General features: G+C 41.7%; 1 protein-coding gene across 4 annotated transcripts in view; it reads right to left on the bottom strand.

The window, feature by feature from the left end:
- The window catches only part of Amph (amphiphysin), a 235740-nt gene that overhangs the window by 140116 nt on the left and 68865 nt on the right, over positions 1 to 26759 (bottom strand). The gene's annotated exons all lie outside the window — the stretch shown is intronic.

Genomic DNA, 26759 nt, shown 5'->3' with positions numbered 1-26759 from the left:
TTTTTTATCAATCAATTGCTATGTCAGTACATAATAGGGAAAATCTCATTCCACCTTTAATATTCTTATTTCCTTAGTCATGCGAAGGGTACATGAACTGCAATTGTCGTACATTCAAAATGGTCGATTGCGTTTACTTTTCATTACTTTAGCGGACTACCGCGATTTGTAAGTCTTCGCATACTTTGAATTCGTGAGAATGCATGATCCAATATTACTACTTTGAGACGCTGTTCTTTTTAACCGGACAGGATATGAATAATCCATTGGATTGAGGTGAATTAAAGCAGGAAAACCAACCGCAAACCTTACCATCAAGGAATTCTTACAATAACCAGCTTCAGCAGCGCGAATACATTCCATTGCGTAGGCAATTTCATTGGAAGCTTCAGAAAAGCACGAAAAAGACAGAATATCACCACAGTCTAGTCGTTCCATTGGCAGGTAAACCCAGGGTCGATTCCTTGGCGAGAAGACCTTTTTTGCGAGAGATAAGAAGCTACATAGTAAGACGAACTTCTCGAGGTGATGAAAAGATCAAGTCTGTCAATAAGCTCGCTAATGATATATCACAATGGCGGCGCCAACCGCATTCCTAAATGCAGTCAACTTCCGCATCCAACATTTCGCTGCGCGCGTTTTGCTTCCATTGTGACGCTGACAGACGAAGCAGCCATTCCGATGAGGTAGCCATTCCAATGAAGCCGGAGTACTGCACGAAATAAAAAAACCGACACACTTTTGAAGCAATTAAGTGACCAAACGGGCGTTGCACAGTTTTCATATATCATTCATTCACAAGCGAAGAGAGGAATGCCGAAGTAGCCTTAGTTTTCATAGAGAATATTTTCTTGCGTTTGAAAAAAAGGAAATATACCGTTAATCTGAAGAACTGGAGAATAATAGTTACGCCGTCATGAAGTATTTCCCTCTTAAAAGGCGTAGAATTAATGATTGCAGCGTCTACTCGTTTAAATGAGACTCGAATGTTGATTCAAATCACTCATTTTTTCCCACTTCGTATTACCGCGGGGCGGCATTCGATGAATAATGACTTCCCATGCTCTGATACCTCTAAAAATCATCTCGAAATAGAATAGGAATGAGCGCGGAGAGAAAAGACTCCGCAGTAACTCAATGGGCGACGGACGGAGCTCAATGAGAGAGATAACAGCTCGCCACAATTTGTCTCGGCAGGAATCGGGTGGGAACTGCTGAAAACTCAGCCACGGGAAGAATTTGAACCACAACCCTTGGCGCAGACCAACCGCAAACGACCCCAACCCGATCAGTGAGATCATGGGACTTCCACGTAAACTTCAAAACGGTTAAATATAAATTATGATCATACTTAAACCACTGATTAAGAGAGAGAGAGGTCCCAGCGTATCCAAGGCGACAACCTTGCAAGTTCACAGCATTTTCCATTTCCGGCAAATTTTCCAAGTTCTTGGGATGGGCCTTCACCCAGACCGACAATTGCACCACCGTATTTAATCGTGTACCCGCCTTAATTTTATCCCCAAAACTATGTCGCAAACGACGGATTGATAGACAATAACACGAGTCGCGAAGTCGGATCTGCATTTCCCCAAAATTTTACAAGCAAACGAATGCCATAATTTATTCGCTTAAATATTTTGACCTCGAGTAACTATCGCATACTTCAGTCACGAATAAAGAAAAAAAGCGCGTGAGATTGCGTAGTTTTAAGTCGTCCGTCTTCAGTTTGTAAATGAATTAGACAAATCTCTGACTAGAGCATATTTTAATTACGGACCGATGAATATATTTGACACTGGCGACTCGGCGCAAACACTTTGACTTTGACTTTGACAATTACATCAAACTTAAAATAATGCATTGTCTAAGCCAAGTAAACTGCAGCAGACTACTTCGCATTAAGCACCTGCTCGCGGAGTTGTGAACTATGAAAAAAAGTGAACGCGGTAAATCGGAGGACTTGAAAGGAAATTTCAACTCGATTGTTAAAGCGATATGTTGACATCCGTTTACTAGCAATCTCTTTTACTTGTATAAAACATTGATTGTGGCAAACGCCCAGGTTTTTTTCTTTTTCAAAATTTCCAAAAACCACCACTCCAATTCCCGATGTTAATCCGATCTTCCGATTGCTACACGGCCTGGGATGCCTCGGTACTGCAGACTTGCACTAAAAGGACTACCTCATACCGCATTACTTCCTCTCCTCCCCTAGCACCACAACTTCCTACAACTTCCTACACCGCCCTACATTTCATCGAGAACGTCTTCTCACTTCCCCCTTCCTCCATTGCCCAACATCTTACCACAACCTTCAAAATTCCATTAACGCTCAATCGGCTCCCCATCACCCGTACGTCCTTCCTCCGAATTTCCCCCGGCAAATGCGCATTTCCCTCACGTACATGGCATTTCTTCGCTTGTCCCTCTTCCTATTCGTTTCTAATTTCTTTAAAATCTGACAATTGCCCACCCTTACAATCTAAAGAATACTCGGAGGGCGGACGAAAAGGGATGCGGTAAGGGGTGTTAGGTTCACAGAACAGAGAAGGAAAAAGTAAGCTAAAGGAAGTTATGTTTTAACATGCAGAAACACCAATATTAATTGGTCCAAACAGACATTTGGCATAGAACACGGTGACATACTAGTATTACTGCAATACACAGTGAGGAGTGAAGCAAAGTTTTCAAACTCGAATCCGTTCGATTGTCGTCAGTCTCTCTCTAAGACTTTGTCAATATTGTCTGTCTTATTGAAGTTTTGACTTTGTAATTCCACACCCTTTAATTAAAAAACACGACCTAGGTTTCGACGTCGAACGTCATCAAGTTGAACGTCGTCACCACCTGATGATGACGTTGAATTCCGAAACCTGGGTCGTGTTGCTTTCAAATAAAGTGCGTGGAATTACGAAGTCAATAATTTCATTTCAATATGTTGCGCAAATTCCTTTAAGTTACGCCGGGGAGAACAAATTTGTCCGCCTTACTTCACGAAATAAGTCAACCTTAAGGCCCTTCGATGAATTCCACAATGCCACCATTAAAATGTCACGATCAATGCATTCGTAATTCGTTTGCATAGACGTGAATTATTCCCAAATAACAGAGGCTTCAATGCGAAATTGAAAAAGCAACCGTGCAAGACTCAGATGTTTATATTTAACAGTTTGCACTTTTATTCCTTTCATCTGCATTTCATACTGCTCCGGAGTAATTATTTTCTGAGATGGATCCATCGAAATGAGGGGTCAAGCTGACGTTGTAGGGGGCACCTCATTCATCCCTGCGATGCTGCACACCACCAATGCCAACGTACGGCTGGACTTTTTCCGCAGTACGTTCCCATTTCACGTTGGCACCCTTTATTTCAAAAGTTCTTCAACACTCATTTACACACTTCCAAAAGATTAAGAAATGCACGTCTTCTACCATCATTAAGCACGAAAAGTGAAGAGTCAGGCGTGATATTGTGGAATCGAGACATAATGAAAACTTCGTTGCAATTTTCCACAGTTAAAACTTTATTGCCGACCATGGTTTCGATACACTGTATCATCTTCAGGTCTGAAGATGATACAGTGTATCGAAACCATGGTCGGCAATAAAGTTTTAACTGTGGAAAATTGCAACGAAGTTTTCATTACATCATTAAGCAGTTGATCGCCTATCTCCAAGGTGACAACTTAAAGAGTATACGAGTATACGTAGTAGCAATACATCAAAAGGGATAAGAAAGAATTGACAATGTCGTGTCGGAAGCGCTTTCTCTCACTTCTAACCTATTTCTTTCTTTTTTTTAAATCCTGCAATCAATCCTACATTCAATCAATCTTTTCCTGCCCAGTTTCAGCAATGAACAGCTAGAACAGTAAATCACTTACCTTTTGGGAGGCAATCCATAAAGAGCCGCCACGGCCGCCATGAAAAATGTGAATCGAGAGCACAAACAATCACTCACCTGAAAACAAGAAAAGAGAAAAAAAATTAGGAATAATTTAAATGTCACATAATTACTTTGGCAAAAAAAATAAAAGAAAGCGAAGGATCGATGGATGGAATTCTCGGTAATTATTACAAATTCATCACCTTTACACTCTCCAATAGAATGACGGCATGAAACTGCTGTTTCCGCATTGAGTGAAAGTACGATACATTCACGTCCTGCACACGCCATGTCACTCACGCACACGAAATAAAAACCGGGCGAAATTGCAATTGTAAACCTTCCCAGCACCCCTTCCCCCTCGCGACTTGGTGGCCCTCGGGGGCCTCCCCACCTGCGTCGCGCAAGCTTCGCGCCACAGCTTTTCCCGTATCTGGGAAACGTTGCACCAACTCCGTTGCCGTCAGAACGTGATCTTCGACACTGCAAACGGAATTAGCGAGATGGAATCGGGTGTGGATAGGGAAATCGTTCGTTCGTCCTAGCGTCGACCCTCTTTCGTTGGTCAGAGGCGATTGGAGAGCCTTCTGCCCACCGGAAATGACGCCGTTTGATGGATGGCTAAAGTCACGAAAAGTAGAGAGAGAATGGTTATTAGGTTTTCCCCTTCGTGTGTGTTTCCTATATTAGAATATCTGGCAATCGAGCTTTGATATGGCTAGGGTGTAAAGAAATACCGATGAACTACTTAGGTAGAGGTACCCCCCGCCACACGCCCTTGCGGCGGCTTGCGGGGTATTATGTAGATGTAGAGGTAGAGCGTTTATAATATCGTAAAGTTCCAGCCTTAAACGGCGGAGAGAACGACCCCAATTGCTTGGGGCAAAGGAAAAAAAATCAAAAAAAATAAAGGGAAGGGAGATTGAAGAGTGTGACTGGGGTCTCTGTTAAGGGATGAGGCGGTGACCTTGATCTCACGTGTCACGGCCGTGCGTGCGTGCGGGCACCGGGGATGACGGGGGGGGGGAGGCGTGCACACGCGCAGCGCGGAAATAAGTAGCCGAGGTTTTGCGTGGGCGTGTTTCATAATGAAACCCCTGTCGTGACGGTCGAATTCACACGGGAGTCAAGGCAAAAGGGGAGGGGGAAGGATGGACGGACAGACCCTCTACCACCACGAGACAGTTACCACGACACTCACCATATTGGTTGGGTAAGAGCTGAATGTGTACTTAAACGACGACAAAATGACGCAATTGGTCACCAACTACACCTACATATGACCCAGCAAGCAAACCGCTACAAGGGTGTACACACACACACATATACATATAGATACCATAAAAAAATAAACACAGTAATCAACCCGACAGCTGGTTTGGTAGGTCCTGGTTTGGTAGGTGATGGTAGAGATCACCCAGTACTAAGCCCTACACAACGTGCGAAATTCACACATCAGGGTAGAGGGGCCAGTTCCTTTCCCTGTGCCGGTTATGGTTTCCCTGGAAGATCTGGTACCCGAAAAATCACATAGCTTGGGTGGAGCTACTGGTGCCCAGAGTGCCTTGCCCGGGAATCAAACCCGTAACCCTCCGGTCAGCAGTCCAACACTCTACCCCCTGGACTACCATCAGGGTCAATTCAATAAACCCATCACGTAATTCAATGCCTAAACCACGGAACTGGAGCGCCACTCAAGGAAAAAAAATATTTAATAATTGATACATTTATTTATTTGTAGGATATTCAAAACTGAACGAGTACCGGATAGTTGCAATGGGAGAATGGAAGTCGTTGAATGTGAAGGAAAAGCTTACGCATTTGCGCAAGTAAGTATTGGCATATTCTGGCTAACCTTGGTGGAATAATTCTATCATGAAAATGGCAATTGGTTATCTGTAGTTTTGGAATATTTTTAGATATTTTAGTACCCTGCAGACCACCGCTAGGGTGTGTGGCAGGGGGTGAACACATACCAGATTAATTTTGACCCGAATATGACCCTACCGCGCGCGGACAATGTTATTCTGATCCTTAATCGTTTGTGGAAAAAATGACATCTTTCATATATCTGTCCTACATTTAATATCTCGAATTTTATCGTCATGTTCTCTCCTACCATAGTAAGATGGGGTAGTAACACATTTTCAACATCCCTGCAAAAGAGACCTTCCAATTCATGCAAGAGATTTAATCTATAATTTAACCTTCGCACCATTAAGTGATTCCAATCCTAGCTCCACTAATATTTTGGATACGCTACTAAGTTTATCAGAACAACGATTTACAAATCTAACTCCTCTAGGCTGCACGACATCCAATTCGGCAATCAATCCAACTTCGTTAGGATCCCATGCGTATACTTGCTGTATATTCTAGATGAGGTCTAACCGGCGAAATATACGTAACATTTCTCTTTGATCTGTTCATCACATATCCATAATACTTATCTAATAAATCCTAATTTGTTACCAGCTTGTCCACATATTCCCCGTATGTGTTTCACCCAGGTGAGGTCGTGAGTGACGGTACCGCCTGGATATTTAATTGAGTCTACACACTCCAATCCGGTGTTCCAGATACAATAGGCGTTCGGGTGGGAATTGATCTTTTTCCAAAATTTTATGACTACGCACTTTTTTAAGTTTAATTCTAATTGCCATGTGTCGCACCAGCGTTGTACTGCATTGAGGTAAGCTGATAAAGCCGTTGGGTCATTAGGATCACGGATATAACGGTAACCACTGCATCGTCGGCAAATAAGCGCATCTTACTAGTGACTACGGAGTCAATGTCGTTTACGTTAAGTAGGAATAAAAGAGGTCCGGTAACACTTCCCTGAGGAACACCTGAAGTAACTTCTACTGCATTTGAGATAACTCCATCTACAACTACCCGACTCGCCCGAGTATTCAAAAAGCCTTTAATCCAACCCTGAATATTTTTATCTCGGCATTCCGGGTACATGACGAAAAACTTGGATGTGCTTTCTACAGTTTTTAGCTGAAAAGGAATTACTGTGCGAAAACCTGGACGTGGTTAACTTTCGTTCATTCGAAAAAAACTTCATTTCCCAATTAAATCCACCAGCAGGACCGCCTCTGATGTATCTCCGCCTGAGTTGGGATGAGAAATCGATATGACAAATTTTCATGATCAAATTAAGTGCAGATCACCACATTTAACAGTGCATACACTGCCGGATGTTTTAGTTACACGAGTCGGTAAACAACCGTGAAGCAAACCATTATATCACCGGTGGCAAGAAATACCCAACCAAACTGAAATTCATTCATTCCGGAGTCGAAGGCCCATGAAGGCGGTTTTGCCCTTCGTCTTAATGACCCCGATGCCACGCCTCAGAGCACAGCCGGACTCCAACCAACCGATGCACGAATGCAACAAGATTGAGAACATTCAAAAGCGGGCGAATTTGCACGGAACGGAACAACGGAAATGTAGTATTCGGCGGCGGAGTAATCTTCGCTGAATAATTCACGGACATAGTTGAGGATTTGTAAAACCCACTGGCATAATTTAAGTGTTATGTCGTAGGGGTTTAATGAAGAGCGAAGGAAATTTAAGTGGTTTAGGAGGGGGGAGGGGTGGGGGACAGAGGAGCTACTCTGAAGGCGGTCTCGGAAGTCAGCCCTAAGGACTCCGACCGCTTGCTTTCTGTCGCCTCGCGAAGTTTAAAATACCCCCGAGCGAAATGGGCGCGGAGCGGTCGGCCGGCAGAGGGCGAGGGGAGGGGGGAAGGAGGGAGGGAGCGTCCCCGAGGAGTGGAGGGGGATGGAATTGAGGGGCGAGGGGGGGGAGGAGGAAGAGTGGAGGCAACGGACTAGGGGCGGCGACCACCTGGGAGGCATACCCCCGGGGAAGGACGATTCCTCCCCCCCCCGCTCACAACACCCCCAGAGTTACGACGGCCACATCACATAAAAGGTAATGACGCGTGACGCGACGTCAACACTACAACAAATTCATCATGCCAAAATGCGTCACAACTCGAGGATTCAGTGAGAATAACCTAAGTAAGGGGCGAGGCTAAGGATAGATGAGGGACGGTCCGGATTTAGTAAAACCCTGGGAGGGCTATTACCTACATATTTACATTCTCCACACTCAGTACATAAGAGCAAAGTAATGTTGAAAGAAATAGTTTTGTCGTAAGTAGGGGTAATGTTACTTCCACAAGCAACCATGAGTGCTTCTGAAGGTCTTTTTGTTTGCGGTCTACAAGTATTGATGCATTAGTTTTCAGTCTATCCACGTATTTTGGGAGGATGAACTGATTAGAATATGACCCCAATCACAGGAAGTAACCAATCTCGGCCAACAACTCATAATAGTGGCGTCACCCTCAAAAAATGCGGGAGATCTGCGAAACATTTTTATTAAAACATAATTTTCCGAGACATTTATTTTTTTATTATTTTTATCATTTTAAGTATCAAATAAATGTGAGGCTAATACCGGAATTGAGAGATGAGAAACGGGATTGAATTTTCTTATTCTGTGCGGTATTAATCGCACCCCGCACCAAATGTTTATAAAACGACGTCAATATGAATATTTGTAGTGTTTTTCGACCTTTTTAAATGTGGTTTGAATAGAAACCCCAACGCCTGTTCATTCTCCTTAATAGGGCGATGATTGGATTCATTCTAAACTAGAAGAAAATAAATGTCCAAAAAATCACACGTTAAGAACACACTGCAAAAAGAGATGATTTCAAGATTATCTATGCCTTCATATCAACTCGAAGGGAAAGGAAAATGAATGTTGATCAATCTACGGTAATGCCTTATGTCACCGTCAATCTCCAGATTTTGTTCTGATATTGATATTTGATTTTTTAGTACCCTGAAAGCCATTAGGGTGTGTGGCAGGGGGTGAATACACACCAGAATAATTTTACCCAGACATGGCCCTATTGCGGTCGAACAATGTTATTCTGATCCCTTATCGATCGTGAAAAAATGAAATTTTATCTACTAGTATCTGTTCTATACTTAATCTCTAATATTTGTATTATGATGGGGGTAATAATACATTTTCAACATCATCGCCATAGAGGCATCCATCCAAATTACTAAGGATGTTTAATCTGTAATATAACCTTCGCTCCATTGAGTGATTCCCAGCCTAGCTCCTCTAATATTTTGGATACGCCACTAAGTTTATCATACCAACGTTTTACAAATCCATCTCCTCTTACGCTGCACGCGATCCACTTCGGCAATCAATTCAAATTCGTGAGGATACAAAATACTTGCAGCTTATTCTAAATGAGGCCTAACCATCGAAAGATAACATTTCACTTTGACCTTTTCATTATATTTACACGGTACTCTTCTATTATATCCTAATGTTTTGTTACCTTGTCCACATACTACCTTGATCAAAAATTTCCCGGAATTTATTCAGAAAATTAAAAATACAAGTTTATTCATCTAAATCTATATTGTCCCCTTCAAAGTAAACCCCATCGACTGCAACACACTTATGCCAGCGCTTGATCCAATCCTCGAAACATTTTTTATATTCGGTTTTCGGTATGTCCATCAGTGCTTCCTGCGATTTTTCCATTACTTCCTCTCGGCTGCTAAAACGCGTTCCCCGTAATGGTTTTTTAACTCGATTGAACAGAAAGAAGTCACAGGGAGCCAAATCAGGTGAATTCGGTGGCTGTTGGATGGTATTTGTTGCATTTTTCGTCAAAAAATTACGAATAATGATAGCACTGTGCGACGGTGCGTTATCATGGTGCAAAATCCACGAGTTTTCTGCCCACATTTCTGGTCTCTTTCGGCGAATTGCTTCACGCAAACGTCTCATAACGCCCAAATAATACTCTTTGTTTACTGTCTGGCCTTCTGGCAAAAATTCATGATGCACTACACCGTTGTAATCCATGAAAACCGTCAGCATTGCCTTCTTTTTTGACTGAAAACGACGTGGTTTTTTTGGTCTCGGCTCATTTGGTGAACGCCATTCACTTGCCTGATGTCTGGATTGCGTGTCGTACTCATAAACCCACGTCTCGTCTCCAGTAATGATCCTTTTGATGAATGTGGGATCGGATTCAGCCTCGCAAATCATGTCTTTTGCGACGTCAACACGGTCTCTTTTTTGCATGAAATTGAGGTCTTTTGGCACCAACTTTGCTGCTACACGACGGAAACCCAAATCATTAACCACAATGTCTTGGGCGGATCCATAGGCAATGTTCAAGTCCTCCGCTATTTCTCTGATGGTTAATTTGCGGTTATTGACCAATATTTCTTTTACTTTATCAATTTTTTCACCGACTTTCGATGTCGATGGTCGGCCACTGCGTTCATCATCTTCGATTGACTCACGACCACTTCTGAACCGCTCGTGCCACTGGTAAACGACCGTTTTTTTTAGAGAATCGTTGCCGAAACACTTTTCCAACATTTCCAACGTCCGTGCGCCACTAAATCCGTTTTTTACGCAAAATTTAATACAAGTTCGTTGTTGCAAATTTAAATCCATTTCTGAAATTGTAAAAAATCGCCAACACACACAGAGATAGATGTACTCTTGGCTACGTAACTTTTGCAAATGTCAAGTTATGACACTAAGATTTAAAGGGAATATCAACAACAGATGTACCAATTTAACAAAAAAACAGAACCCAAATCGGAACGATGGGAGCGCCACACGGTGGTTATTCCGGGAACTTTTTGATCAAGGTAGTATTCCCTGTAGGTGTTTGTATTCTCATCCTTGGTCACAAAAATAAAAACTGTGGGAAGAAAGCCATTCACAGTTCACGATGGATTTTTATTACAGTTATGATGGGACGTAAGACGCATCCGCACAGACAAGTGAGGTAGGTGGACACGGAGGGAGGCGGCCAGAGAAGAGACCGACGTAAAATGAACAGGTGATGGACCGGCCGATTGTAATCGACGCCTTGATCGACAGAAACCCCAGAAGCTGCCGCCAGGGCGTATGGCGGGGGAGGGACACGCACAATTACTGAAGGAAATACAACACAGTTCACTCAAGGAGGAAAATAAAAGGAACGAAACGAAGAGGAAAATACAATTCATTGAACGGAATGCGGTAGTTTCAATTAGAAGGTCAACATATGAAACTATTAAACGCACGAAAAAAATAGCATTTGCGAGTAGACGCAATTATTAAGCAAAAACTGGAAAGGAAATTGGAACTGAAAGCTGGTTAAAGATTTCCCTCCCGTGTAACATGGAGACTCGCGGACGAAAAGCTAATGAGGAAGTTGCATGCCTATATACAGCGGGCATCTACGGCGACTCTTAGCTTCCATCCGACGTTGAAAATAAGCCAAAAGGACTTCGTGCTCGCATACAATCTTGTATTACGCACGAATTATTGCGTAATATCACTTCATTCTAAATGAAAACATGTGTGCAAACCAGTTTTTCACTATGGCCAAGATGAGACCGGATGAATTGTCACCCTCAAGCTTCAATTATCGATGCAACAATTTCAAAGTGTAAAAATCATTCGCTTGACTGTGATCCCAGTTTTACACTCTGAAATTGTTGCATTGAAATGCCCATTAGCGGATGACTCCGTTAAAAATTACTGTTGCGGCATCTCCCGCAGTTTCTTTGGAATTTGTTCAATTATCGAATTTCCTTAAATTCCGATTCATGGTGTAACGCTTCATTTGGAAAATTCTTTTTAAATGAACTTTATCTTAGTAATAATAAAAACTTCGTAGCAATTTTCAACAGTTAAATTTTTTAATTGTGGAAAATTGCAACGAAGTTTTTATTATGTCTCGATTCCACAACATCACGCCTCTGACTCTTCACTTTTTGACCTTATCTTAGCTTTGATTAAGATTTTACAACTTGGGTGGCATATGTTGCACAGCTGAACTTTGACCGGAAAAAATATTGAAGGTATTTGAAAAGATTTAAATGGAGGGTTTATATATATATATATATATATATATATATATATATATATATATATATATATATATATGTATATATATATATATATGTATATATATATATATATGTATATATATATATATATATATATATATATATATATATATATATATATATACGTATCATCTACCGCAGCTTCAAAGTGTAGAGAAATTTCTTCGACTATCTGATAAACATTTTAATATGGCAGGCGGAATTTTGATGCTCACATTTTTTTGCTTTAAGATATTCATTGTTTTTAAAAAAAATCGACGAGAATACGAAACAACGTCCGCGAAACAACGTTAAATAGCACAACCATCAAAATTTGATGGGGATATTTTACCCTAGCCACCGCTTCCTGGAGTGTGTGGCAGGGGGTGAATACACACCAGACTAATTTTGCCCAAAAAACCAATTTTGATCAAGCTAATTGATACCAAGTGTTGTTGCAGTGTTAATTACAATTCACTTCTTCTAACCAGTGTGGGAAGTTTGTTCCGCCGCTATTATCCGGCAATGGTGGGTTGTCAGTTGTACTTTAAACCTCCTTCTTCGATGCATTTGTGTGGAGAGCCTAGTGCTCCTTTTATTTATTTTAATTTTATTTATTTTAGTACCCTGTAAGCCATAGCTAGGGTGTGTGGCAGAAGATGAATACACACCAGACTAATTTGGACCCGAATATGACCCTATCGCGGTCGGACAATCTCATTCTAATCCCTTATCGTTCGTGAACAACATGACATATTCAATCTATCTGTTCTACACTTTATCTCTCTAATTTTATTGACATGGTCTCTCCTACCGTAGAGTACGATGGGAGTAATAATACATTTTCAACATCACTGCTAAAGATACCTCGTTCCAATTTATTCAAGAGATTTCATCTGTAATTTAACCTTCGCTCCGTGAGTGATTCCGAGCCTAGCTGCTCTAATATTTTGGATGCCCCACTAAGTTTATCATAACAACGTATTACAAATCTATCTCCTCTACGCTGCACGCGAACAAATTCGGCAATCAATCCAACTTCGAGAGGATCCCATATAGTACTAGCAGCATATTCCAAAATGAGACCCAACCAACGAAAGACCACGTTTCTCCTGGACTTTTGGTTAATATAGAATGCTGTCGTTCGGCAGTCTTTCCCCAAGATTATGATTGTCCGACTACGTAATGCTTGTGTTTGAAACATGCGGGAATATCTATTGAGAATAAACATGGTACAATAGAGCGTCGGAGGAACGCTAAGCAGTTGTGCTGGGTTATTAGCAAATAGAAACCTGAATGCATGTCGTGAGGGTATTTATAATGCCATTGATTGAGTGCATTTACGTGCGAGGACACACTGGAGTTATTCGCCGGAATGGTTTCCTTTGTCTGGAGTGAATGGGGAAGCACTCACGTGGGGGAGGCATGAATGGAGGGGGACCCGCCCCCTGGTGGTGAATCGAAGGACGAGAATTCATACGGGCCGACATCGCCAAGACTCACGTGCGGACAAGGGACTCCATTATGCAACGACCAACCCCTCCTCCTCCTCCTCTGCCGCGGTGGACGCGTGTCGGAAACCTTGGCCACCGCACTTGAAAAACAACAATCAACTCAGGCGCGCGACACAAAAATCGGCATTGTTGCGCTTTGCAATCGTTACTCTTTGCTTAGCAACAAAATCATTCAAGGTCAAGTCATTTAATTAAGCCATTAAAAAGAAGTTTCGTCTGTCAGATTGAAAAGATTTAAAAATTAAAATAATGTGATTTTGATTTGGAATAATAAAGCGTTGTTTATTTCATCATGGACACCTCCTGATCTTCCAACTGCGACCGAATGCGGATAAAAAAAATTACAATGACTAGCAGATGACACCTGGTGAAGAAGACGTTGTTAAATTAAAACGTATGACCCCCAAAAGGAGAGGTAAACTGCGGCTTATCAACTTCATTAATTTACTCGTGGTGAAACAATTTTGGGAGGAATTAATCAGGAGAATTCATAATTGGGACTAACTTGGACGAACTCCTTTATCACGTAGGGAAAAAAAAATAAAAAAATCGAAAAAAATATACGATGACGAAGTACGACTCGGGTATAAATTGTAAAGTAAATTGCGTCAAGAAATTTAGTAAATTTCTCGTTTCTTACCTCTGGAATAATTATGCATATTTCAAAAGGTAATAAAAACATAAAATACATCCATAGACCTAACTCCTAGATTAAACTAGATATCCAACTAGGGCGGGTAAAAAACGAAACACAAATGGTATTGCACGAGTGCGGCGAGTACGTGTAAACCCTGAAATGTTTTCTGAGTTGATTCTGAGCAGAGTTAGCTTCACGGACCAACTCGGTGGGGGCCAGGCTGCTATTCCATAATCGGCGGAGAACCTGAATGATCAACCCCGAGCCCATCGCTAATTGCCACCCACTCATAACAAACCTTTTATTGCGCGGAAGGAGTGAGGGGGGGGGGAAAGGCAGGGGGGAGGGGCCTCGATTGACCGGGATCGATGAAGGACCATCAGGGTCGGGGGAGGGAGGGAGGAAGGCCGCGCTCCCTAACGACCACCCCCCCCCCTCCCGCTTCTCCAATTCATCGTAGGGAGAGAGAGGCAGACCGTGAATGAAGTCACGCGGGGGAGGGAGAGACGACGAAGGAGCGCAAGCTGACCAAACGGCCCGCGACAAACCGGATGTGTTCATCGCTGGGCCCTGAACAATTCCAAACACTCTTCAAATCGGTCTGCTCTTCCATAATATTTGCTTCGCTGACTCATAAACTACATCATCATCATCATATGTCATATGTTCAAGTGTACTGAGCTCAGGAAAAAAAATTATTACACTTTTACATATCTTAAGCTAATATTCCTCAAAATAGGACCCTTGTGAGTCGATACATTTGTTCCAGCGGCGTTCCCATTCCTGGAACGCTCCCGCGAAGGCATCATCGGGAACCTCTCGAAGACTCGTCGACCTCTTCTCTGCCCTCCACGAACATCTTGTGCCACCGAAAGATCATGTTTCTGGACATGGCTGACTCCCCGTAAGCCTGGTTAATCATACCGACAGTTTCGGTAGACGATTTCCCAAGCTTTACCGCAAATTTGATGGAATAACGCTGCTCCAAAAACTTCGGCATCGCGTTCCGTGACGTGGGTCGAGCGTGGAGGTTCGCGTTAACAGAGCTCCTCACTACACCACAGCTCAGAGCCGACTGCCTTTTTCAGCGTCGCTTGCCAACATACCCCCCTCCAATCGCAGCCCGTCAGAGCGGTGCTGGGCGCGCCGCTCCAGGCGCGCCCATCCCAGGAGTCAGTACACTTATTTTCCGGACGAACCCTGTAGGTAGTCTAATATAACCTATAACAAACTTCAAAAAAACAAAAAAAACATGGTGCCGGTCATACTTCCCACTTCCGTCCACATCGGTCAAAATCTCTATCCCATCCTTCACTCCTCCATTATTACACGTTCAGCAATCTTCACGCTATCACTGCCTTTGAAGTCTTATTCAATAATTTAAAGAGCAAATTCCCAATGACTCCTCAAACCACTACTTGTGCCGTCTTTGAATTCCTGTCTCCCCATGTCGAATACAAGAATACATCGCTTGCCTGGTTTCCATCGCATTTATTTTCTACATTATTAGATTCCACACACCATTGGATTCGAATCTAAGCTATCTTTACTTCTAAGACCTGGCTTCCGAAAGATACGTTCCGCTGCATTTCTAAGGGTTCACTTTTTTGATAGGCCGCCACTTAAAGGAGGACGAGTCCATCCAATCGATTCCCTCCTTCCTGTCATCGCTTCTTTGCGAACACAATACACTGTTTCACAAGGTTTAAACCCTTGTAGCGTCTAGCTCACCTCTAGTTCTTGAACTTGTCAATAATTTCGCTTCCATTCCATTCATATTAAATACTTTTCTCTCAATTTTGATTATTTACGAATTTTCAGAAATGTTAGGGAGTACGCGATGGACAGGAATCAAGCGGTGGAAGAAGAGTGAATGGAAAGCTCGATAACCGCTGTTAAACATGCCCAAGGGATGAACGAGAGGAGATGGTCCAATCCACCATAACATGAACCGCGTATTATTAAATTGTCACTACAGATTGAGCCCCGAGTGTGTTTAGTGAAAACTTCTACCAACATCGGGAATCAAACCCAATGGATGGCAGCTGGCGATAGTGCCAAGTTAGTAAACATGTACTTTTCCACATCAATCGGATCGTCGTAGAAAACGAGTAACATCGGCTAAAGAAAGACAGTTTCATGGAAAACAAAAAAAATTATGATCTCATTGTTACTAGTGACTTCCAAAACTTTCCAACGTCACACTTTATCAGATCGTGGGAGTCATTTAGGTAGTTGATCATGTGAAGAACTGAAAACATTACTGTCTGGGCTGTTCAATAAATTTAAATCGTAATATCAAACTAATTAGCGTCATTGTGATGAATATTTTTTTCGACGTCGGAGGAGCAATGAGAGAGAAAAAAAGCGAACTGCAGATAAAAGAGAAAAATGAAGGAGTGGAAGATGAAGTAGGATGCCGATGAAGGGTTGACGGTAGTGGCGGACGCCATACCCTATCCCTTGAAGAAGCGACCGTGTTACATTCCACGTTGACGCCCCGTGAGAGAGGCGGCGAGGGGGTGATTGAAAGGGGGGGGGGGGTTCGGCGCGAGAGACACAAAAGAGGACCAAGGGAACAAAGACGAGGGACAACTCCTCCATCGAGAACAAAATCTCTCAGAGCAGGGAGTAAAACGTGATCGCCGTGTTTCTCGACCGATGGCCACCAAAGCCAAAGGCACGCCCCGTTTCCCGATTTACAAAAAAAAATCCTCCATCAACTTCGTCCAGCGAAATAAATCACCAAACAATAAGCAAACCAGAGCAGGCTGAACAGTTCACACACACACACACACACACATTCAGGTATCATAGCGGATGAAAATGGGCTTTGAATCAGGGAGATTGAAATGAGAATTCCGCTGGCGAAATATGGAATTAAGAAGAGCCGGTGATTGATGACGGAAACAAAACGCAAAGATGCAAAGAAAAGATTGGAAAAAACAACATAGAGCGTAACTCCTCTTTGGGGTGCGGAAAGCTGGTTTTTGGGAGAAAAATATGACGAGGGTGGATGAAGGATGAGACATTATTAGCGATGGAAAATAATGGAGAGTTAAACTAGGATACAAAGAGAGAAAGAAAAATTAACCCCCAATTGCAATTCTCTTGCCGATTAACGGATACGTAGAATATTCCAAACGAATTTCAACAAGAGGACCGCAAATGGAGAGAACTTCATCAGCAGACATTCGAACGTCGATAAATTGACGGCAGCAAATTCAAAACGCCTTCTCCTCTTCTCTACTCTCAATTTCTGACTGACCACAGGAGTTTTGTGCACGCATCTAATTAACGTGATACCACTCAGTATCTAATTGCTGTGCTATCATGCACGGAGTTTTTTGTAAGGAGAATTTCTTGGGCGTGAAGGAGGTTACTTGGGTGGGTGTATGTATGTAGTTGCTTGCACGGTCTTGTTTTATTTTCCAATTAATGCCGCATATGTTTTTAGACTTTCAAGGCGTTGGAATTAACGAGAGACCAATAATTTGTCGCATTCCCGGATGTATACGTATATTTTCCCCTACAACGTGCTCCTGCGAGTGCCCACTCCTTTTCAATATTTAAATTTCCCGATGATTTTTTCGTCCAAGCATGCGGTTGTCTTTTGCGCTCTTTTTTCTCGAACCTTCCCTCAAATGCTGACGACCTATGACCGGCAATCGAAATGATTGATACTGAATGCTAATGCGTTCTGTTGAAATAGTGATATGACGCTTAGAAAAGATGTTTTGGCAGAAGTATGATACTCAAATTTTATTATTTAAAAAAAGGTTAAAAAACTCTCGGTTTCCCGTCAACTAAGATACGGAAAGTCGAACCTTAATCAAAATTAATCATCCATTTGTTTTCCTCCAGCGTCTACCACACAAAGTTTTAACTTATTGCAATTTTGGCTTTTTCGGGTGTTTGTGGTATATTCCATCCCTTAGGTCAACCCCAGAATGTTCACATTACTAAATGTTGAATGACATCTTCAATCTATATAAATATTAGGCCACCTTCTCCTTAGCAATTTCCATAATCCCATGTCAAATTCTTGAGGTAACAACAAATTATGCCCTTTTTCCCGAGTTTTCGAAGAAATATCAGAAATCGTCGACGGCATTCCCAAACAGAATGGCTATTGGCCATTCTTAATATGCATTAGTTGCAAACAAAACTAAAAGAGGGGCCAAAATGGTTTCTCTGCCATCAGTTTTGCTTATTTCAAATCCTATACTGAGGGCTTTTTATCACCCAATCCAAATTTAAGGTGGAATCTAGAGGATTTTTTCTGTTTTTTTTCCGGTGTTCATGATTACTTCACATTTTTGGATATTTTAATGACGGAATTAAATCTTCTCAACCTGACGTAAATTTCTCGGGAAAAACAAGTCAAGAGAGCCTTACAACGGTGATTTCATCTTCTGGAGACCATTGTAAAAAAAGTGCAAACCTTCGCAGAGTTTGATGCGGTAGGCAGTGCAAAGACGGCGTGCAGGAAATCTGAGAGAGAGATGGAAGGATTTGACGGGTGAAGGGCGCCAGTATTACGTGAGGGAAACTACGGCGCAAGGAAAGGAGGATTGATGGCGCGGGAGATGCTCGGAAGTTGTGCCATCGGGTGTCACCATCACGCGCCGGGATTAATGGCCTTCAAGCGCGGTTCAGCGCAAGGTAGGAGGACACACTAGCGAGGCACCGCCAATTAATCGCTGGGCCCTACGTAATCTTTGGGAATTCCTCTTCGATTACTTGGAAGCACAAATAAATTTGAAAAAGGCGTTTTATGGCACGTATATAATGGAAATATATACCCACTTATCCAGCCACTGCGGGACAAGACCTCTGGATCAGAAAAGGCTAATGGCCAGTTAATCGAAAAACACTTTCAAAATATAATTTCACATCTACAGCCTGGAAGAAAAAATGCTGCTAGAATTGTAAAACGCTGTAATGACAAAGAGAGTAGCGTATTAAAATTATTTTAAGAGTAGCTAGGTGGGGAATCTCACTCACGAAGCGAATGTTAAATTACAGATTAAATCTCTTGCATAAATTGGAAGGATGTCTCGTTAGCAATGTTGTCGAAAATGTATTATTACCACCCATCGTACTACGATTGGAGAGATCATGCCAATAAAATTAGATAGTTTAACTATGGAACTGATAGATTTAAGATGCTATTTCTTCCACGAACGATATGCGACCAGAATAACATTGTCCGACCGCGTAAGGGTCATATTGGAGTCAAAATTAGTTTGGTGAGTTATCACCCCCTGCCACGCACCCAAGAGGTGTCTTTCAAGGAGCTATGTAAACAAATAAAAATATAAACTAATGCCCATGATAGAATGTTAACAGAATTAGGAGGTAGGAAGTACTAAGATATATATATATATATATATATATATATATATATATATATATATATAGGGTCGGGGGACCAGTTCCTTTCCCTGTGCCGGTTATGGTTTCCCAGGATGACCTGGTACCCGAAAAAATCACATAGCTTGGGTGGTGCTGCAGGTGCCCAGAGAGGCTTGCCCGGAAATAGAACCCGGGCCCTTCCGGTCAGCAGTCCAAAGCTCTACCCCCTAGACTACCGCGAGCCACATATATGTATATATATATATATATATATATATATATATATATATATATATATATATATATAGTAGTAGTATAGCGGTAGTCTAGGGGGTAGAGCTTTGGACTGCTGACCGGAAGGGCCCGGAAATATATGTATATACATATATTATATATATATACATATTATATATATACATATATTATATATATATATACATACATACACATGTGTGTGCATATTATTATTAAGTAATCGACATATAATATAAAAGTTAAGGTAGGTTTTTGGAATGACACAGCTACCAAATAAATATTTTGTGACTCCTAACAAAACACAAAATCTAGCATCCTACTCTACATCAGGTCCCTCTTCATTTCTGTGCACTTCCTTCCTCCCGTCCAACATCCCTATCCTGTCCCTGCCATTTCCCCGTTTGCCTAACATTTTCCCCTCTATTACAGTTTCCAGCCTCCCACTACCGGTCAATACCGCCCTTCATGCTGGATCGGGTCCTGAAATCGGTTGCATCATCAGTCACCTCAAACAATCTTCGCCGTTCGCAGGGAACGCAATCTCTCCGAGGCGGATTCCGTCACCAACTATAGTCATCTCGTGTTCACAAGGCCTATATGACGTCACGCGAGAGGGGAAATAATTGCAGGAGAAGAGGAGGTGTGCGTTAGACGACCCGCGCAGGGCACTGATTTTGGTTAGGGCGAGTCCAAGTTGGGAATATGTTGGCCGTCGGGGCAAGTGGACTTCTTAGGGACATGGGCCGGTGTAAACAAGTTCGCCTACACGGGTCGGGGCCGATGGAATCGGTTCCCCATCTTCTCCCCTCTCTTTGCCCTCCGATTACTTTGTCTCCCCTCCGAGCCTGTGTAATCTCCCCTCTTATCATGAGAAAGATAAACCCACTTGGCGCAGTCGCCTACCGAGTGTTGGCTAGCTTATCCTAAATAAACAGTGCAACTTCGGCGTAGTACCTATACTATCGAGTGAAGCAATTATGTCTGGCGCTCATATGCCAGCCTACGTTCCCACCAACTGCAAAGAACTTTTAATAAAAGGAAAACGTATAGCCGAAAAAGGGAGTGGGGAACACTATTTTCCGTGGGCATACACACAAAATCAGGACTTTTCTCACAGCCAACAGGCATACGTATTTCCATTTCAAAAAATTCAAGCAAGCATGGTATTTTCAAAGATATGACTTACTAAAATTTCACACGCATGAGCAAACATAAAATTATCCTTCCATTATTATTAACGACGGAAAAATCATAAAATATAAAATATTTATTTTAGCCGATTACGGAGCGAGGAAAATGAAAAATGTGGTGTAATTTAACAACTCACAAATGCGTGAAACGAAGTAGGACAGATGCATTACCCAAAAATGATGAAATTCAGAACTTCGTGAGCATGGACAGTTGGTCTTGGTCATATTTATGGGGTAGATCAGCCAAGATGCGCGAGAGACAAATGGGAATAATAAAAAAATTAGGGAGAGTAAGGCGCGGAGTTAGGGAGTGGGACAGGCGTGTGTGGCAGTGGGTGCATCCACAACATGAATTCACAGTAAGTGAAAAGCTGCGGTCACGTTTCGTCCTCACGGAAAAAAACCCTAGTACTGAAGAACTATAGGGAGAAATTGATTATTTAGCAGCTCATGTAATTTTCCCATGGATCCTACATTTGCAGGAAGATACGTACGAACGTACCAGTTTCTGGATTACTAAACTGTTTTTGTTTTACATAATATTGATAAATTGATGGCATAGGCATCCGCCTCCATAAATGCTGCATTATTATACGAACAACTGGGAATTGATACGGAAGAGCAAATTAAAATATTACTGCACTAACATCAATCGTAAAACTATTGTCTTTATGAGAGTTTTTAGCCCATTCTACAGGATTCCCAAACAGGTAACCCTGATGATCAGTTTTATAATTCAAAGGGTTGTCGTTGATGCATTTCGGATTGGTGAACCAAAAAGAAACATGGAGAGGAATATTGAAAATGATAAGGCAATTAATTTATATAATTATGGATGAAAGAGCCTCTTCTTAATAGATAGGGGTCAAAGGGGAATGTTGCGTCAGTTCGGACGAGAGGAAAGAATGCATTCGAGTCGATTTACGTAAGAGACATCGGATATCGTACCTGGGGGATTGAGGATGGCTGGGGAGGAATGCATATTCAAAGTCACCAAGCAGCAAGCAAGAGTGTTATTGCGAGGGAAGCACCGGGCAAGACGGTTGAAACATACGTCACCTAGGGATGGAAATTCACACCTAATTGGAGTACACACAAAGTCGCAATAGGTTAAAGCGCAGTGCGGGAATAGAACATCTAGTAAGGAATGCAAGTGCAGCGAATCAGTTATCACCACGAGTCTTCCGATAGTCAGCGAGCCATGATCACGCTTCCGTCGAGCTAGGAAGGACGCGTACGAGAGTGACTTGGAAAAGAAGAGAAGGCGGGGGAGGAAGTGGGTCAGGCGATGAGTGGGGGAGAGAGAGAGAGAGGTCTCCTGGGGAGGGGGATGGGTGATTGGGTAGGGGAAAGCACAGACACAGAGGGAGAGGGAGGGTCAGTGTCCGACGGGGACGAGCACCGAATTAAAGGTACGGACATAACCAATAAGGATCCAAAAAAGCATGCTTGGTACGTCGTCGGCGTTTGGAGAAACAAACACAATTCTATGCCACTGTCGTCGATGTGTTAGTGGTAACGGACGCACAAAATCGGACAACAGGAAATTTTAGGAAAGCGAAAAAACATAGGAAATTGTGTCAGCACTCCTTCCGGCAGCGTATATCAGCTTTGCCAAACGAAATTCTCAAAAAGAATCCGATAAGTGGCTATTTAAGAAGTATACCTGGCCTTCCTTTCAAAACTAAAAAACCATGGCCTTGAAATTTAGCTTCAGCCGGGCAATAACGACAAAAATTACCGTAAAAAGAGAGGGTGGAAAACACAAATTTCCACTCATGTAAATTCTATCGTAATATAATACCACCCCAAGCATACGTGCTTCAAAATATCATCTCAATTCTTCAACCATTTACAATAGGTCTGGCATTAAGTATTTTTTCGTTGTTTTTGTATTTATTTATTTTAGTGCCCTGCAAGCCACCGATAGGGTGGGTGGCAGGGGTTGAATACACGCCAGAATAATGTTGACCCAAATATTTTTAACCCTATCGCGGTCGGACAATGTTAGTCTGATCCCTTATCGTTCGTGGAAAAAATGACATCTTAAATATATCTGTTCTACACTAAATCTATCTAATTTTATTCACATGATCTCTCCTACCGTAGTACGATGAGGGTAATATTACATTTTCAACATTATTGCTAAAGAGACCTTTCAATTTATGCAAGAGATTAAATCTGTAATTCGACCTTCGCTTCGTGAGTGATTCCCAGCCTAGCAGCTCAAATATTTTGGATACGCTATTAAGTTTATCACAAAAACGTTGTACATATAAACATCTCTAAGGAGCACGCGACCTACGAGGGTGGTCTGAAAAGTTTCCACTCAGAAAATTTCAGAAAAAATGTCTTGTATCCTTGTTAGATCGAAAACATTTCAGACCACCCTCTCGTATTTCAGCATTCGACCCAACTTCGTGAGGATCCCATTTATAGCAGCATCATATTCCAAAATGAGGCCTAACCATGAGAAAGATAACATTTCTCTTTCACCTTTTCATTACATTTACCAAGTAGACTTCCAATAAATCCTAATTTTTTGCTAGCTTGTCCACATATTCCCCGTATGTGTTTCACCCAGGAGAGATCGTGAGTGAGAGTAATGCCTAGGTGTTCAATTGAGTCTACACATTCTATTGCGGTGTTCCCAATGCAATAGGCGTTCGGGAGGGATTCGCTCTTTTTCCAAAATTTTATGACAAAGCACTTTTTAAAGTTTTAATTCTAATTGCCAAGTGTCGCACCAGCGTTGTACTGCATGGAGGTCAGCTGATAAAGCCGGTGTCATTAGGAACACGGATATCACGGTGAACCAATACATCTACGGCAAATAAGCGCATCTTACTAGTGACTACGGAGTCCATGTCGTTTGCGTAAAGTAGGAATAAAAGAGGTCCGACGACATTTCCCGGGGGAACACCTGAAGTAACTTATAATGCATTTGAGATAACTCCATCTATCACTACTCTTTGAACCCGACTATTCAAAAAGTCTTTAATCCAACCCCGGATATTTTAATCTTTGCCATATATTTCTTGTTTTACGAGTAGTTTACTATGGGGTACTTTGTGGAAGGGTTTCTTGAAATCTACAAAAACCACGTCCACTGGAACATTGCTCTCTCCCGAAATAAGAGCATCATGAAAAAAAGCGCAAGTTGTCTCTCGCAGGATCTACCTTTTCGTAAATTGTGATAATTTCTCATTAATGACTCCTGATTATCGAGGTGTCTCACGATCGAACTAGCAACTATAAAATCCATCACCTTGTACGAAATGGATGTGAAGGAAATAGGTCTGTAATTACTCGGTTCCTCCTTGTCTCCGTTTTTAAATATTGGTTTCACGTTAGCCGTTTTCCATTTACTGGGAACCTAGTGATCTACCGGCGGCGTCTTAAATATTATTTCTATATACGACGCAATTTCCGAAGCTAGATCCTTGATTATACGAGCGGGTATTTCATCGGGCCCGGAGGATTTATTAGGATTAATATTTGTCAGCAAACGTTCTATTCCATGATATGAGATTTAAATTTTGGGTATCGGTTGACCTGAAGATTTGATAACCTATCGGAGGCATTCTGTGAGATGTTGGCGAAGACGCTTTGAAAGAAGGAATTTAATAAGTTACACTTTACCAAACTGCTGAATTACTAACATTGAAATAATAGACGGAATCAGTGACCATAAGGCTATTCTTGTGGAGTTAAAAACTAAGTTCGTCAAAATAAACAAAGAAAAGCGTAAAATATACCTATACAACAAGGCAAATTTTAACGGACTAAGAGAATATTTAAAGATAAAATTACCGGAATACAAGACAAAAACACTGACAACAAATACAGAGAACACTTGGAATTATTTCTTAAATATTTTACGCGAAGGAATAAAGACGTACATCCCGTCCAAACTCAAATGCGACAGTAAGGAACCTAGATGGTACAACGGGGAAGTCAGATCGGCATTAAGAAGGCAAAGAAAGCTACAGTCAAATTTCAAAAAGAGTTTAAAAAGTGACGATATAAGTTTTGTGAATACAACCAAACAGCTACTAAAAGAATGTCGTAGTAAGACGAAAAGTATTATGCGCACAGCACTACACTCTTTTAAATCTAAAATGCTAAGCGAATATCTTGAGGAAAATCCAAAGTCATTCTGGTCCTATGTTAGGGAAATACAGGGTAAACGTCCCACTGTTCACTCTTTGAAGACGGAAAATGGAGAAATCATTACAGATAGCGTGAAAAAGGCAAATATTTTAAACCATTTTTTCCAGAGCGTCTACAACAAAAACACAAACGCACCAAACGATCCTCCACACCCACCCGGGGAACACATGAGCGATCTTACACTGACCAAGCAGGGAATAGTACATCTGCTCCGTAGTATCAAAGCACACAAGGCACCTGGTCCGGAAGAAATACCTGCTAGAATATTAAAGGAATTAGCTGACGACATTGCCCCATTTTTACATATTGTTTTTCTAAAATCGATAGAAGAAGGCTCAGTGCCTCGCGACTGGAAGCTAGCCCATATAACTCCCATCTATAAAGGCGGCGATAGGGATAAACCAACCAATTACCGACCCATTTCTTTAACATCGATCTCTTGTAAAATATTGGAACACGTTATTGTCACTAACATTATGAAATTTCTTGATAGTAGGAAAATACTAATCCACAACCAGCACGGATTTAGGAAAAGCAGATCTTGCGAAACACAACTTGGTCTCTTCATTCACGATATACATAGATCGGGAGAAAACAACACCCAAGTCGATGCAGTATTCCTGGATTTCAAAAAAGCCTTCGACAAAGTCCCACACAATAAATTGTTACACAAACTTAAATACTATGGGATCAATGAGAAAATAATTAATTGGATTAGGGACTTCTTGTCAAACCGCAAACAAATAGTAGTCATAGATGGGTTGTGCTCAACGGAGAGAGATGTTACTTCGGGCGTCCCCCAGGGAAGTGTAATAGGGCCTCTTCTGTTCTTAATATACATAAATGACTTAAGCACACACGTTAGTAGCAATCTAAGGTTATTTGCTGACGACACGGTGATATACAGGGAAATAAGGAGCCAACTAGATCGCGAGCTACTCTCTAGAGACTTAGACAATATCTCGGGATGGTGCAATAAATGGGGATTAACACTTAATATAGATAAATGTGCAGTTTTGAAATTTTGGAATAAAGGAAGCGAGGAACAGGATATAAACTACAAAATAGAGGGTTCAGTATTGACTACGGCAAATCAAGTTAAATATTTGGGGGTTGTTCTAACACCACGCCTTTCATGGGGAGCACATATCAGGACAATATGCGGATCAGCTTTAAAGAAACTTGGCTTCATAAAACGGGTGGTGGGGAAATGTAATGAAAAAGTTAAAGAGAGGTGTTATTTTGCTCTAGTTAGACCTCATTTGGAATATGCCGCAAGTATTTGGGATCCGTGGGAGAAAATTTGGCAAAAAGAATTAGATAAAGTCCAGAGAAAATCCGCTAGATTTGTTAAAAATTGTTATGATAAAAACACAAGTGTGACAGGTCTCTTAGGGGATTTAGGCTGGGAACCACTTGAAGTGCGGAGAGAACAAGCGAGGCTTAGACTTTTAGAAAGGTTCAGAACAAACGAGTTTAAATATGACACTGAAGGAATTATAATGGCCCCACACTACTTAGGTAGATCAGACCACAAAGATAAACTAAGGGAGATAGATTCCAAGACAGATAGGTACAAATACTCATTCTTTCCCCGAACAATCAGTAATCATAATAGCAAGAAACCGAAGTCACTTTAGAAATATTAAAAACTTTGAATTTACAAGTCGGAACAAAATTAAACACTATAGAGATGTTAGGTATACTTTCAGGTGCATGTGTATGTTAGTTGGTAGTTTGAGTGTTTGCATGTGTGTTGGGTGTAAGTGTTCATGCATGAATGTATGCCAT

Source organism: Hetaerina americana, unplaced genomic scaffold, assembly GCF_022747635.1.
Source record: "Hetaerina americana unplaced genomic scaffold, ioHetAmer1.1.p SCAF_3, whole genome shotgun sequence".
Taxonomy (NCBI): domain Eukaryota; kingdom Metazoa; phylum Arthropoda; class Insecta; order Odonata; family Calopterygidae; genus Hetaerina; species Hetaerina americana.
Note: the sequence above shows the minus strand (reverse complement) of the source record. Positions and strands in the feature narration are given on the sequence as shown.